Below are 13,883 nucleotides of genomic sequence, written 5' to 3'. Positions count from 1 at the left end.
CTGTCCCCTGAACACACTGTAAAACCTTCCCCACGAACCATAACAAACAGTGTTCCAGCCAATAACCGACAAAAAGGAGCTGGTTGAGCCATCACTGCAGCAGCGTTAGCACGTAGGCTGCTTCCACAATGCGTATTCATGACTCAACCAGCTCCTTCTTGTCGGTTATTGCCGTTTGTGGAACCTTTACGGTGTGTTCAGGGGACAGGCAGCTAGCGGATAGGGAGGAGATGTTTTCTGTATGTGACAAAAAATGTTGTAGCCTAAAAAAGCACGTCACATCACTTTAAGGTGGAGCTAATTCTAATACTCCATACTGTTGTACTGCATCTTATATTAGACTCTGATCACACAATTAAGAAGCAAGGCTGGTAGTCTTGAGGCTTTACTTATTAATCAGTTGACGGCTCTGTCTTTCTCCCCCACAACTGTTTCTTCTTTCCTCTGAGTCTTCAAAATGCCCCTGGCAGGGTGCAGCTGTCACAATGGTTTGAGCTGAGGTAGTCTTGCATTGCCAGAACTTTCCTGGAAATTAAAATTGTCTTCCGTTGATCCAGACTGAAGGCACTGGAGGAAAGAAATCCAACACAAATAATAAAATGGAAATAACAGTGTTACAATTTGGAACTTGATGGACAGAGTGTCAAACCAAAGGGGCCGACCCTTAGTTAATACTGTTCTTATTAGTAGTATACATTCTATACATTCTAGTGAGACTTGATCCTTTCTCTCTCTCTCTCTCTCTCTCTCTCTCTCTCTCTCTCTCTCTCTCCCTCTATCTCTCTGCTGGTCCACTTTACTTTGTGGGTGGTTTATTATAGCCAAATGAGGCTCTCTTCCAGAGGGAATAAAGCTTCATTACTCGATCGGACTTATTGGCCACATCAAAGCTGCTTTCAGCCCCAAATCTGCAGAAAACCACAAAGAGAACGCCAGAGAAAAATGAGAGCTGGAGTTGCATAAGTGTTAGTTAGCCAGTAAGGACTGCCGTCACAGTTCATTCATTACACTGACAGACGATGCTCCCACATGGATCAGTGGCAATGAAGATGTGTCTCTGCGCTGTCTCCACACACATCAGAAGGCCGTCCGCTCATTGAGTGTGTATGAACCATTCCTCCAGGTTGGGAAGGGATTTGAAACAACAGATTGTTTTGTTTTCCTGTGGGTTGGAACGCACATCTGCAGCCCATCACCATGCAATTCATTACTCCTTCCGAAGAGTGGAACAGCAGGAGGCTTCATTAAAATGTAAAGTTAGGGAGAGTCAAAATGTAGGTGCAGGTAGATCCAACTTTTCCCCTATTCTATGCTCTGATCGTATCAGCTTGTTTCATCCCATCATACCAGGATAAATTCAGAGATGGATCTGGGTGTAAAAGAAAATTACATATTGCTCATATTGCTATCACATGTTCAAACAATCTGTGCAGTCTGGCCTCAATCCTGCCATATTTCAGAGCTAAAAAATGATACATGGTTATAAATACTGTAAAGGCAGCAAGAGGAGATACTGACCAGCAATGTTCTGGCTAAAAGTGGCCAGGGAGTGAGTTAGCTGAAAAATCCAATCTTTCAATTTACAGTTACACTCAGATTTATGAGATTTTATGTGTTTATAAAATAAATGACTTGTCCTGAGAAGGAAAAATGCCCCAGGGCTGAGATACGAGTTGATGTATTGATATTAGAGTGATACGCTCGTCTGCCTTGTTTCAAGATATTAGACTTGCTCCTTTTGCAATGACTGCTAAAATAAAAAAAGTGGAAGTAATGTCCATTTTGGTCTTTATACTTGATAAACTTTATACTGAGATGAAGCATTTTGTGCCATGGTTAAGTAGACCTTCACGGATTAGGATTACAACATGATAAGTCTAAAAGTTTAACGGCCTAAAAGTAGTATTTTGTTGTTGTTTTGGGTGACGTGAGTATACTTCAAAGTACTTTTCAGATTGTCAGATACTCCCTTTTACCCTCAGCTTTCTGACTTTGGAATTTGGGGGGTTGCTGCCAACTAGTTTTGCAATTTTCCGAAAACCAACAATCAAACATTTTAACTTCTCTTTTAGGCTCTATTTTTTCATTCTTTTCACAATAACTTTTTGAACAACAAAGTGCCTTCGAGGAGTGCGTGCTGTTGTTCCCAAATGTAAAAGATATGAAGGCAGTCTGTGTAGTCAACGTCACCCGTAGGTTTATGAAGAGCCAAAATACAGCTCAAAGTGGGCGGCTTCCGTGGGTCTGGCCGTTGGCCCCATTGGCAGTGCCTGACGTCACATCGTCTGACTCAACGGTCGTACATTGCTGGGATAAAGCCAGTGACAGACGCAGCGGATTTCCCTTCCCTCTCGCTATCTCCACTATCGGAGCATAGCTTTGGTTTAAAGAAATACAAACAAGCCATAGCATTTTTCCCCCTATCCCAGAAAAGATAGGCGGTGTAGCTATCGCCATCGCTGACACAGCGCTGTGGCGATAGGTCTGGCAATGCGAGACTAGACGTCGCCGAACTCCCAGCTAATCCATAAATGGGCAAAGAGGTGGATGGTGATCATACGGGCTGAGTAAAGCCGACAGTGTCCTTTAATGGCAGGCACCTGTCACTAAAAATGGCCCTTAAGTATGCATACTTTTAAGACTTAAAGGTGCAATTTCATTTTTGTCTCAAATCGTAGGCATCGCTCCTTGATCTGCTAGCTGCCTGCCCGGTCTCGGGAGACAACACAGGGGTCGTAAACATCAAACAAACACTAGGAGTACAGGCTGTGCACCAAAATACAACACGTTCCAGCCAATCACCGACAAGATGGTTGGGGGATGGGGTGAGGGTTAGTGACAGTTCTGGAGGAAATTAGCTATAGAGACCACAAACCCATTTTTTGTACCAGGCTGTTAAGTTCTGCTGTAAAGTTGGGCATTTTAACATGAGGGTCTATGGGGATTGATTTCCTTTTGGAGCCAGCCTCATGTGGCTATTCGAGGAACTGCAGTTTTTGCACTTATGCGTTGGCTTTATTTTTCATCACCAGAGGTTGGTGCTTGGTCTCTCCCTTATATATGAGGGCAGGCTATACACACTTTAGCTTTTAGACAGCGTCTGTCGACATGTTGTACGAGCTTGTTCAATCAATCAATTTTATTTGTCACATGAAATCGTACCAGTTACAATTCCAGTGAAATGTTATCTCATGGAGCCCAATATGGTGCCTTAGAATGGGAGCAACTGGAGGGGTATGCATAAGATTAAATGAAAGATAAAAGATGAAGAAGATGAAATGTCTTAACCCGGTTATAATAGTTATGGACCTTAAGCGCAAATTCTTTGCTTAAAGACTTCTAAAACATAATCAATTTCTCTCTCCTCTAACCAGATCAGCCGTAGAAGCGGCCATGAAAATCACGAGCCAATCACTGCATGACATCCCTGTTTTAAACCCGTCTATCTCTGCTGCTCAGTTGTCATTTCAGGATACGAGTGCAACCCTCCTCCTCCCCTGCTCCTCTGGTCTTCATCCCTCACGGCTCCTGGGTCCTCATCCGGCTGGCCTCTACCGGCGGCTTTCCGGTGTTGGTTTCAGGCTCCTCACGCCACCATCAGTGTCTAGACTCCATCGGGGGTTCATATTTCGTCTCTACAGCTCTATCACAGCTGCACTGTGTGCATGGACCAGTGTTGTATAACCACACTGCAGTATTGTTCCAGTCAGCACATTACTCCCAACTCAAAATCCCATTGGTTCCCCCTGTACTCACCTGTGTGTAGAGGGCAGGCAGCAGTGGCACAAACCAAGAACGTTGGCAAGTCTGATAATAATGTAATTGTAATTCAAATACTACAACTAAACACACATTGTGTTACATACACTTATCATTTATTTATCTTGCTTAAATTCACAGGGTGCACAACAAGGCCCAGGAGAGAAAATGACTGTGATGTTCACAAAACCAAAGCAGAGAAGGTAAGAGATTAGTGATTAAGTTAAAGGTCCGAAGACATGGTGCTCTTTGGATGCTTTTATATAGACCTTAGTGGTCCCCTAATACTGTATCTGAAGTCTCTTTTATATAGACCTTAGTGGTCCCCTAATACTGTATCTGAAGTGTCTTTCCCGAAATTCAGCCTTGGTGTAGAATTACAGCCACTAGAACCAGTCCCACAATGAGCTTTCCTCAAAACGTGCCATTTCTGTGTCTGTAGCTATTGAGGAGGAGAGAGGGGGGCAAGGTGGAGGGTGGGGGTGTGGCCTTGACCAACTGCCACTTTTCTCGTTTGAAAGCCACGATGTCTCTCTCTCATGGGTGGGCAAAATTCTCTGGGCGGGCAAAGCAGAGAAAGGGGAGGTAACCTCGCTTGTTATGACCTCATAAGGAGCAAGATTCCAGATTGGCCCATCTGAGCTTTCATTTTCTCAAAGGCAGAGCAGGATACCCAGGGCTCGGTTTACACCTATCCCCATTTCAAGCCAATTGGGGACCACAGGCAGGCTGGGGGAACTCACATTAATGGTAAAAACCCTCATAAAGTGAAATTTTCATGCCATGGGACCTTTAAAGTGATGGTTCGGAGTAATTTACCCTAGGGTACTTTGCACCATGAGCTCAAGCCAAACACCCCCCCAGAAGCTTTTTTCACCTGGGTCTAACATTGGGCGAGTTAGCGTAGAGTAGCGTTAGCCGCTGAATAACTTAAGCGCGGGGGGCTAATGGACCCACGTTTGTATCTCTTAAATGACCCCACTAATAATGCCCGAAATGATACCAAAGGTCTACACTAGTATATATAGGTTATGCACTCATAAAACGATGGATTGGAAAGTTTGTAAGTACACCAGAAGTTTATGTAAATAACACTTTCCTGCTGGCTTCTGCTCTCTGCTGTTGTTGTTGCTGCTGTGAGACGAGTGCTTAGGGACGTCTACAAATTACAACACCGAAAAGAGATGCAACAAAAATATTTTTTAATTTAATGTATTTTTTAAAGTAAGTGCTGTAATATAACTAGCAGGAGACAAGTAATAATTGAGGTAAGTTTGGAGACATTACCTTATTTAATCATTAAATTAATAAATATTTTTGTTGTATCTCTTTTCGGTGTAGTAATTTGTAGACAGCCCTAAGCACTCGTCTAACTGCAGGTAGCAGCAGCAGCAGCAACAACAGAGAGCAGAAGAGAGCAGGCAAGTGTTCATAAACTTCTGGTGTACTTACAAACTTCCCAATCCATCATTTTATGAGTGCATAACCTATGTGTACTAGTGTAGAAGTTTGGTATCATTTCGGGCATTATTAGTGGAGTCATTTACGAGATACAAACGTGGGTCCATTAGCCCCTGCGCTAAGCTATTCAGCTGCTAACGCTACTCTACGCTAACTCGCCCAATGTTAGACCCAGGTGAAAAAAGCTTCTGGGGGGGTGTTTGGCTCAAGGTCATGGTGCAAAGGACCCTAGGGTAAATTAATCCGAACCATCACTTTAAAGAAAGCTATGTACACCTAATATCTGATGTTTTGTTGTCTATGAATTTGTCTTAAATAGGAGCACACTATACAAAGCCAACATTGGAGAGTTGCTGGATCTTTCTGTTCTCAAAGTGCCAGAGATCTACAGTACAGTGACTTCACCCCTGTTTCTCCACCATGGGTATCACCAAGTGATAAAAGAGAGAACAAACTATTGTTTTCTCTGTTTAGGTGCCTGTAATGTCTGCCGACATATACAATCAATTCAATAAATGTTTAAGTATCACTGATATTTCTTAAAACATTGTAGTTTTTCAGAGCAATAAGACACAGAATATTAAAGCCATGTTCATATTTGCAACAAATTAAAAGCCTGATCAAGGCAAATAGGTTTTTCATGTTCAGGTTTATAATATACCAGAGCCGACAGGTTGTTAAATGGCTTTAATTTACCTTGTCAAAACAATGAGTAAGTCATAACAAACTGCACAATATTTGACACAAAACCTAAAAAGCCTATGGTTGATACTACAGTGAAGCAGTACACTTTGCATGTAAGATTTACTGTAGCAGGAACATTGATATTGGCAAACAGATGACCCAGGTACAGGTGAGTTTTTGAGCAGGGTTATGGTATGAATTAAATAAAGATAAGATAAGCCTAGTGTACACAAGAGGGATAATTCAGGTATTGCAACACAAATTAAAAATAATTCAATTAAAACACTATATACACTAGTATATGATAAATTAATTATACAAGAGCAATTAAAGATGCAGTAAGTAAGACTTATAAAACTAACTTTCTGTCATATTTGCTGAAACTGATGTTGCAGTAGAATTACATGAAGCAGGTAATTAAAAAAAATAATATCTGGCTCCTCAGACACCACCTACAGCCTGTAGTGCGATTTGCAAAAATCCACGCAATCAGGGCCAGGGGGGGTGTCTAACTGCGTGGCAATCACTGCTCATGCACACACATTCATTCTCCCTTGTGGGGGGAGGGGCTTAGGAGACCGTTTGGGCTTTAGCAGAAAGGGGGGAGGGACTGAGAAGCTGTCGATGTTCAAATTCTTTGGCTAAGTCCTGGATCTTCACAATCCTACCTACAGAACCTTTAAGGTAAAGTTATGAGGTAGTAGCAAATATAAAGTGATGTAGAATCAATAGCAGGGAGTCAAGTCAACAGTGTACACCAGAATAATATATACTGTGATTAAGTATGATACTTAGTGTTGTCTGTACTAATATAACAAACAGAAAAATAATATAGTGTATGATGCAGTATGGAGAACAACAGAGTCCCATATGACCCCAAGAGACTTTAAGTGCAGCTATTGATGATGTTCACTGAAAATTAAACTTGCAGATGGTTGTAGTCTGTAGCTAGCCATACAGTAGGTAGACCTGGAGCAGATGGTTGTAGTCTGTAGCCAGCATTACAGTAGGTAGACCTGGAGCAGATGGTTGTAGTCTGTAGCTAGCCATACATTAGGTAGATCTGGACCAGATGGTTGTAGTCTGTAGTCAGCCATACAGTAGGTAGATCTGGAGCAGATGGTTTTAGTCTGTAGCCAGCCATACAGTAGGTAGACCTGGAGCAGATGGTTGTAGTCTGTAGCTAGCCATACAGTAGGTAGACCTGGAGCAGATGGTTGTAGTCTGTAGCTAGCCATACATTAGGTAGATCTGGACCAGATGGTTGTAGTCTGTAGTCAGCCATACAGTAGGTAGATCTGGAGCAGATGGTTTTAGTCTGTAGCCAGCCATACAGTAGGTAGATCTGGAGCAGATGGTTGTAGTCTGTAGCTAGCCATACAGTAGGTAGACCTGGAGCAGATGGTTGTAGTCTGTAGCCAGTCGTACAGTAGGTAGATATGGAGCAGATGGTTGTAGTCTGTAGCTAGCCATACAGTAGGTAGATCTGGACCAGATGGTTGTAGTCTGTAGTCAGCCATACAGTAGGTAGATCTGGAGCAGATGGTTGTAGTCTGTAGTCAGCCATACAGTAGGTAGACCTGGAGACGATGGTTGTAGCAGGTGTAACATTTCCCGTTTCCTGATGGGTTCAGGTGAAAGTGCATCCACCATTCTGTGCACATTGTTGACATATACTAATAATAAAGCAATGGACAGCAGGGGTAAATAAACTTGGTTACAGAGCAGCCATCCGCAACAGACGTTCTAACGTAAAGCAACGCATCCTCAACGGGGCAGGGATCATTTCACTGGTTAACACTACACCTAGCATTCTATTGGTTGGGGAATTTTGATAGGGTTGTAACACAAACAATCTGAAAAAGTAAAATCACTGAGAAATGCTCTCAAATTGAAAGAATGCGCTCTTGAATAAAGATAGGAATAAAATTCAGATTTTAGCAGACTCACTCTGGGTCGGGTTAATTAAGTCTACTGCTTATAACACTAGTAACATTACCGTCGCCAAAATACCCCCGCAAATCAAATCCCCTATTTCACCGTTAACCGTCGAGCCACTACACCTGTATGGAAATGAACACCTCTGCTGGTTAACAATCATACGACATGAGACAACACCGTCGCTCTCTCTCTCTCTCTCTTTCTCTCTCTCTCTCTCTCTCTCCCTGTCTCTGTGCACACACACACACACAGTTCTGGTGGTTGATGAACACACATAGGTGCTGATTAGCTCTCATAACGGACCAGGTGGGTAGCACACTGCCATGAGTCCATGACGCTAATGTCTGATTACTCCACATTTTATTTGTGATATTTTGTGATTACATTCTGAATCTCTCTGTCAGGTAAATCAGTAAGTCAGTAGTAGGCTATACAGTGGAGTTGCCTATTAAGTGGTTTGGGGTCCTTCTGTAAGTAATTTTGGGGTACAATTTGCTTTTGAAGAATTCTACAAGCAGCAATTCCACAGGCCAAGCAATTGGCCCGTTCCAAACAGGCACATTTTCAACGGGCACTGCACTAGTGTGTTTAAAGGGATCAGAATCTGATGGTTCTACGTGACGTTAGCTGGATGTGAATGTAGCCCTGGTGTGTTTTATGTTGACTGACTGTATCGGACTGACTGCAGAATTACAGCCACTAGAGCCAGTCCCACAATGAGATTTCCTTAGGATGTGCCATTTCTGTGTCTGTAGCTACTGAGGAGGAGAGAGGGGGGGCAAGGTGGAGGGTGGGGGTGTGGCCTTGACCAATGCCACTTTGCTCATTTGAAAGCCATGATGTCTCTCTCTCTCTCATGGGTTGGCCAAACTCTCTGGGCGGGCAAAGCAGAGAAAGGGGAGGTAAGCTTGCTCCTTATGACCTCATAAGGAGAAGATTCCAGATCGGTCCATCTGAGCTTTCAAAGGCAGAGCAGGATACCCAGGGCTCGGTTTACACCTATCGCCATTTCTAGCCACTGGGGGGCAATAGGCAGGCTGGGGGAACGCATATTAATGTTAAAAAACCTCATTAAGTGAAGTTTTCATGCCATGGGACCTTTAACAGTATGATGCAATAATTCATGTGTTACCTGTGCAATAACTGGAAGTAACAAATGTGTCACCTGACCCAACGTTGTCATATTCAGACTGTAGTGTATAGAGTCCTGTTGAGAAAACTTTACTTTAGAGAGTTGGAGGACGAGTGCTTTGAGGTAACAGAGGATGAACAAAGGGATGAGGCAACAGGGGGAAGCTGGCAGGGATCCACTATCCTGGACCCACTGACTAATGGACACAGCTGCAGAGTGGAATCCACAGTGGATTATCCACTTGAGGAGTTAAATTGGCCCACAGGGTGACTGCGCGCGTAGGTGTGTGTGTGTGTGTAAGAAAGAAAGATGTCATTGATTTTTAAGCTGAGATTACATTACATACAGGGCTGGTGTTTCTGGGTGTGGGTGTGTGTGTGTGTGTGTGCAGACAGATGTGACCACAGAATCTTCAACTTGATTGAAATTATAAACAAACAGTGGTGTAAAACAAGCCTATCTGTGTGTGTGTGTGTGGGGGGTAACTAAGTACATTTACTGAAGTACTGTACTGAAGTACAAATGTTGAGGTACTTGTACTTGAGTCTTTTCTTTTCATGCCACTTTCTACTTCTACTCTGCTACATTTCAGAGAGAAATATTGTACTTTTTACTCCACTACATTCATCTGAAAGTTTTAGTTACTAGCTACTTTACAAATCAAGATTTTGGCACATAAAACACATGCACAGTGTTTTATTATAAATTAAACTACTCAACAATATAAGGGCCTACAAGTTCAGCTGAAAGGATTAGACCATTAAACACACAACTGTTTGGATCGTTTCCAGTTTCTAAAATTTGAGAATTTTTCTGCATTGAGTACTTTTACTTTTTTATACTTTAAGTACATTTTCCTGATGATACTTATATACTATTTATATACAATGCAGGACTTTTACTTGTAAGAGCATTTTTACAGTGTGGTATTGGCACTTTTACAGTGACACTGTCTTCCTTTTCGGTTAACCGATCACCCGCTGTGTTTCTTAAACACACACTCGCACATGCACATGCACACGCACACACACACACACACACACACACACACACACACACACACACACACACACACATCCTGAGGTTGAAGGTTGAAGGAGGAGAGATGGAAGAAACAGGTTCTTTGTGGTGAAAGCAAACCAAACAAACAGGCAGCCAGATTATGAAACCAAGCTCTAAATTTTCTTCTGGAAGAATAAGCCATCCCTGGCTCTCATCTGCTGACACATAATATTTGCCAAAATCTGTCAACATAATTTAATTTGACTATCTTAGGTGCTGTGGGCTTCAAAGATGGCGTGCAAAAGTCCATAATAGAGTTTGTTAGAAAAGAATGTTGATTTTCAAGATGTTTGATGTTAATTGATGTGACTGCAAAGAACCTTGTTGACTCCGTTTTCCCTTCATCATCATTGCTGCACACGTCTGTGACCACCATACCATGTTCAAGACCTCATATCCTGAAACTGATTGCCAAAAACTACCTCATGATTCACTTTCCAAGATGTATTTAAAAAAATTGCCCCTCTTTTCCATATGTACTTCATGCAATTTGAAGCTAAACATATATATATTTTTTAAAGTCTGTAAAAACAAAATCTAAAAGCTTACAAAATCTCTAGCGTCAGCTTTTCACTATGAAAATTATTGTTTTATGAGGTTTGAGGTTGGTCCTTCTAAAATTAAAACAATAGCCAGCTTGGAATGTGGCAAATTACTGTCAGACACCACATTTAGACGCATGTTCAGATTTTTCAACTACAAGTTGGGTCAGAAATTATGCCACTGATTACCAGACATGGGCGTAAATTTCATCTAACAGTTGGGAGGGGAAGGGGGGGGGGCACACAATAAACATACAATTTCTCAAGAGCAATTTTTGAAGGGTACGCAAATAATACAGCCACAATTATACTTGTTAATGAAATGTGTAGTTGTGAAACTCCAGTGTAGTAGGCTGGCAAGGTCATTTTATTCCCTTTAAACATCAGATGAAGTGATTATTTTCTCTAATACAGATGATGCTGAACTGAGGACTGAACCCCCTAGCAAGCAAGCAAGCTAGCAAACTAGCCAGCCCGCCAGTCACTGAATTAGTAAAGTGTAACAACTTAATGGCTGTTTCTCAATCTCAAGAATGCAGAGAACGGACTTGTATTCTTGATATCGCAGGTTGACAAGCACACAAAACGGTGTTAAAGGAGAATTCCGGTCGATTTCAACCCGTAGCTCTGTTGTTTGTAAATCAGGAGTACTGTCAGTAGCGAGAAAAACAAAAACAAACGGTGCCGCCTACACCGAGTTATCCTCCTGCTAGATTTTGCACCCAACAGTCTTAAACAAGGCTTAAACAGGGCAAGTTTTAAACGCGTTTTTAGCCTCTAAATGTGTTCGAAATGCCATTACTAGTGCTTAGCCATGTGCAGTTATTCCTTACGAGGGAACACAGAGAATTTGACGGCAGTAGATGTGACAGAAAGGCATAAAAGTTGTGTTAATCCTTACCTCTGTTTATGTACTGCTTTCCGGTCAAGTCCCCACCAATCGAGTGTCGATCTTACAATCCAATAATCCAAAATGTATTTTTTCCACAAAAAAACGATTTGCCGAGGTCCTGTCCATAGTAATGAGCATGTATCAACAGGCTGTAACCTGACACCGCAGTGAAGCGGAGCTGACCTACAGTTCAAAAGTTCAGGAGCTCATTTGCATAGGTAACCTAGCAACGGCGGAGCCTGCCTGTCGGCAGAAGCAGGGAGGAGCTCACAGAGCTGACAGACGGAGCTTGGAGTTAGATCAGGACTAATATGAGAAAATGCTTCGAGCTTGTGCCTTTCCAAATTGCAGCAACCAAATGAAGAGATATTTGAGCTTGAGCTTTCACCGTCTACAACCTCCGCAGCCGGGAGATTTTACCGTTATGGCTGGTTGTACTTGATGCGGGTACGTGGTGGTGCTCGTGTGGATACTGTATCGCAATGACCACCGAGGAAGAAAGCCTGTGCTGTAAGGATACAGCCTGGTCTGGACGGGTCAACGGACATTGTTTCGCCCATACAGAGGTTTCCCCATCTGATCTATAAGGATGATCTAACCGGACAGACCTGATGGCCAGCTGTCTAATGAGTGAGTACAACAGGCTTTCGTGTCTAGCTTAGGTACATTTGTTTTTAGTTGTAAATACACATTCAAATCACTAATCAAAACACACCTCTTCAGATTCGTTTTGTTGTGGAAAAAATACATTTTGGATTATTGGATTGTATGAGATCGGCACTCGATTGTTGAGGACTTGACCGGAAAGCAGTACATAAACAGAGGTAAGGATTAACACAACTTTTATGCCTTTCTGTCACATCTACTGCCGACAAATTCTCTGTGTTCCCTCGTAAGGAATAACTGCACATGGCTAAGCACTAGTAATGGCATTTCGAACACATTTAGAGGCTAAAAACGCGTTTAAAACTTGCCCTGTTTAAGCCTTGTTTAAGACTGTTGGGTGCAAAATCTAGCAGGAGGATAACTCGGTGTAGGTGGCACCGTTTGTTTTTGTTTTTCTCGCTACTGACAGTACTCCTGATTTACAAACAAGAGAGCTACGGGTTGAAATCGACCGGAATTCTCCTTTAATAGTTTGAGGCGATGCGATCTTGCCGTTATTGCGCAACAATATAGCCACTTTATCATTAAACAAGCTCTGGACAAGTGCTGCGTTTGACACAGTGGACAATGAAATCCTGATCTCTCGTTTGGAGCAGTGGGTGGGCATCAAGGTCATAGCACTCAAATGGTTCAGGTTCAGCTTAGAAGATCCAACTTTCTGCGTCAGCTGTGGTGACTCTGTCCTCCCCTGCTCCTCTTTCTTGTGGGGGTCCCACAGGGCTCCGTTTTAGGCCCTCTTCTCTTCTCTCTTTATTTGATCCCCCTTGGTGCCATACTGAGGAAGCATGGCATGTCTTTCCACTGTTGTGCAGACGATAGCCAGATCTATGTGCCTCTTAAAAATAATGACACTGTCAGACCATTACTTAAGTGTCTTGATGACATAAAGGCCTGAATGCCTCTTAACTTTTTAAGTTTTAATGAGGGGAGAACAGAAGTGATGGTTTTTGGTGGCATCAATGGGAAACCCCAGTTGATTTGGGTTCCCTGGCCCAATACATCAAGCCAACCATCACTAACCTAGGGGTGAAAATGGATTCTGATCTTAAGCTCGACAGTCAGATCAGGGCAGTTGTTAAATCGAGGTTTTTCCAATTGAGGCAGCTGGCCAAAATAAAGCAAAGTCTTTCAAGGAAGCTTTTGAGACAGTAATCCACGCCTTTGTCACCACTAGGATGGATTACTGTAATGCACTGTATGTGGGTGTCAGTGGGTCCTCTGTCGTTGTCTCCAGATGGTACAAAACGCCGCTGCACGTCTTTTAACTGGAACACGTAAATACAAGCACATTTCCCCCATTTTAGCCTCATTCCACTAGCTGCCCGTACATTTTAGGATCCACTTTAAAATTATTTTATTTGCTTTTAAATCACTCAATGGCCTTGCCCCACCCTACATCATTCAAAGTGCTTTACATAAAACATAAGGGCAATTAAATGAAAATAAAACGGGCTAAAATAGTATAATATACAAATAGAGAATAAAAGTTACAGTGCAGTGTAAGCAATTCATATTTATTTGATGTAATAAGTTGTAGGGATGGGTTTGGGAGGAGAGAGGGAGGAGTTTTATTTTAGTTTATTTTGTTTTGAGTGTAAAATGTTCTATAACAAAATTAATTAAAAGTTAATATTTTTACAACTGAAATCATTGTTTTTGTTGGGTGGGAAAAGCCGTGGTGCCGCTGCAAAATCGCCTCGGGAAGGAACTTGTTTTGGTGGAACATGTGTACGTTCAAAAGTAG

Source organism: Perca flavescens, chromosome 21 (assembly GCF_004354835.1).
Source record: "Perca flavescens isolate YP-PL-M2 chromosome 21, PFLA_1.0, whole genome shotgun sequence".
In the NCBI taxonomy this organism is placed as follows: Eukaryota; Metazoa; Chordata; class Actinopteri; order Perciformes; family Percidae; genus Perca; species Perca flavescens.
Note: the sequence above shows the minus strand (reverse complement) of the source record.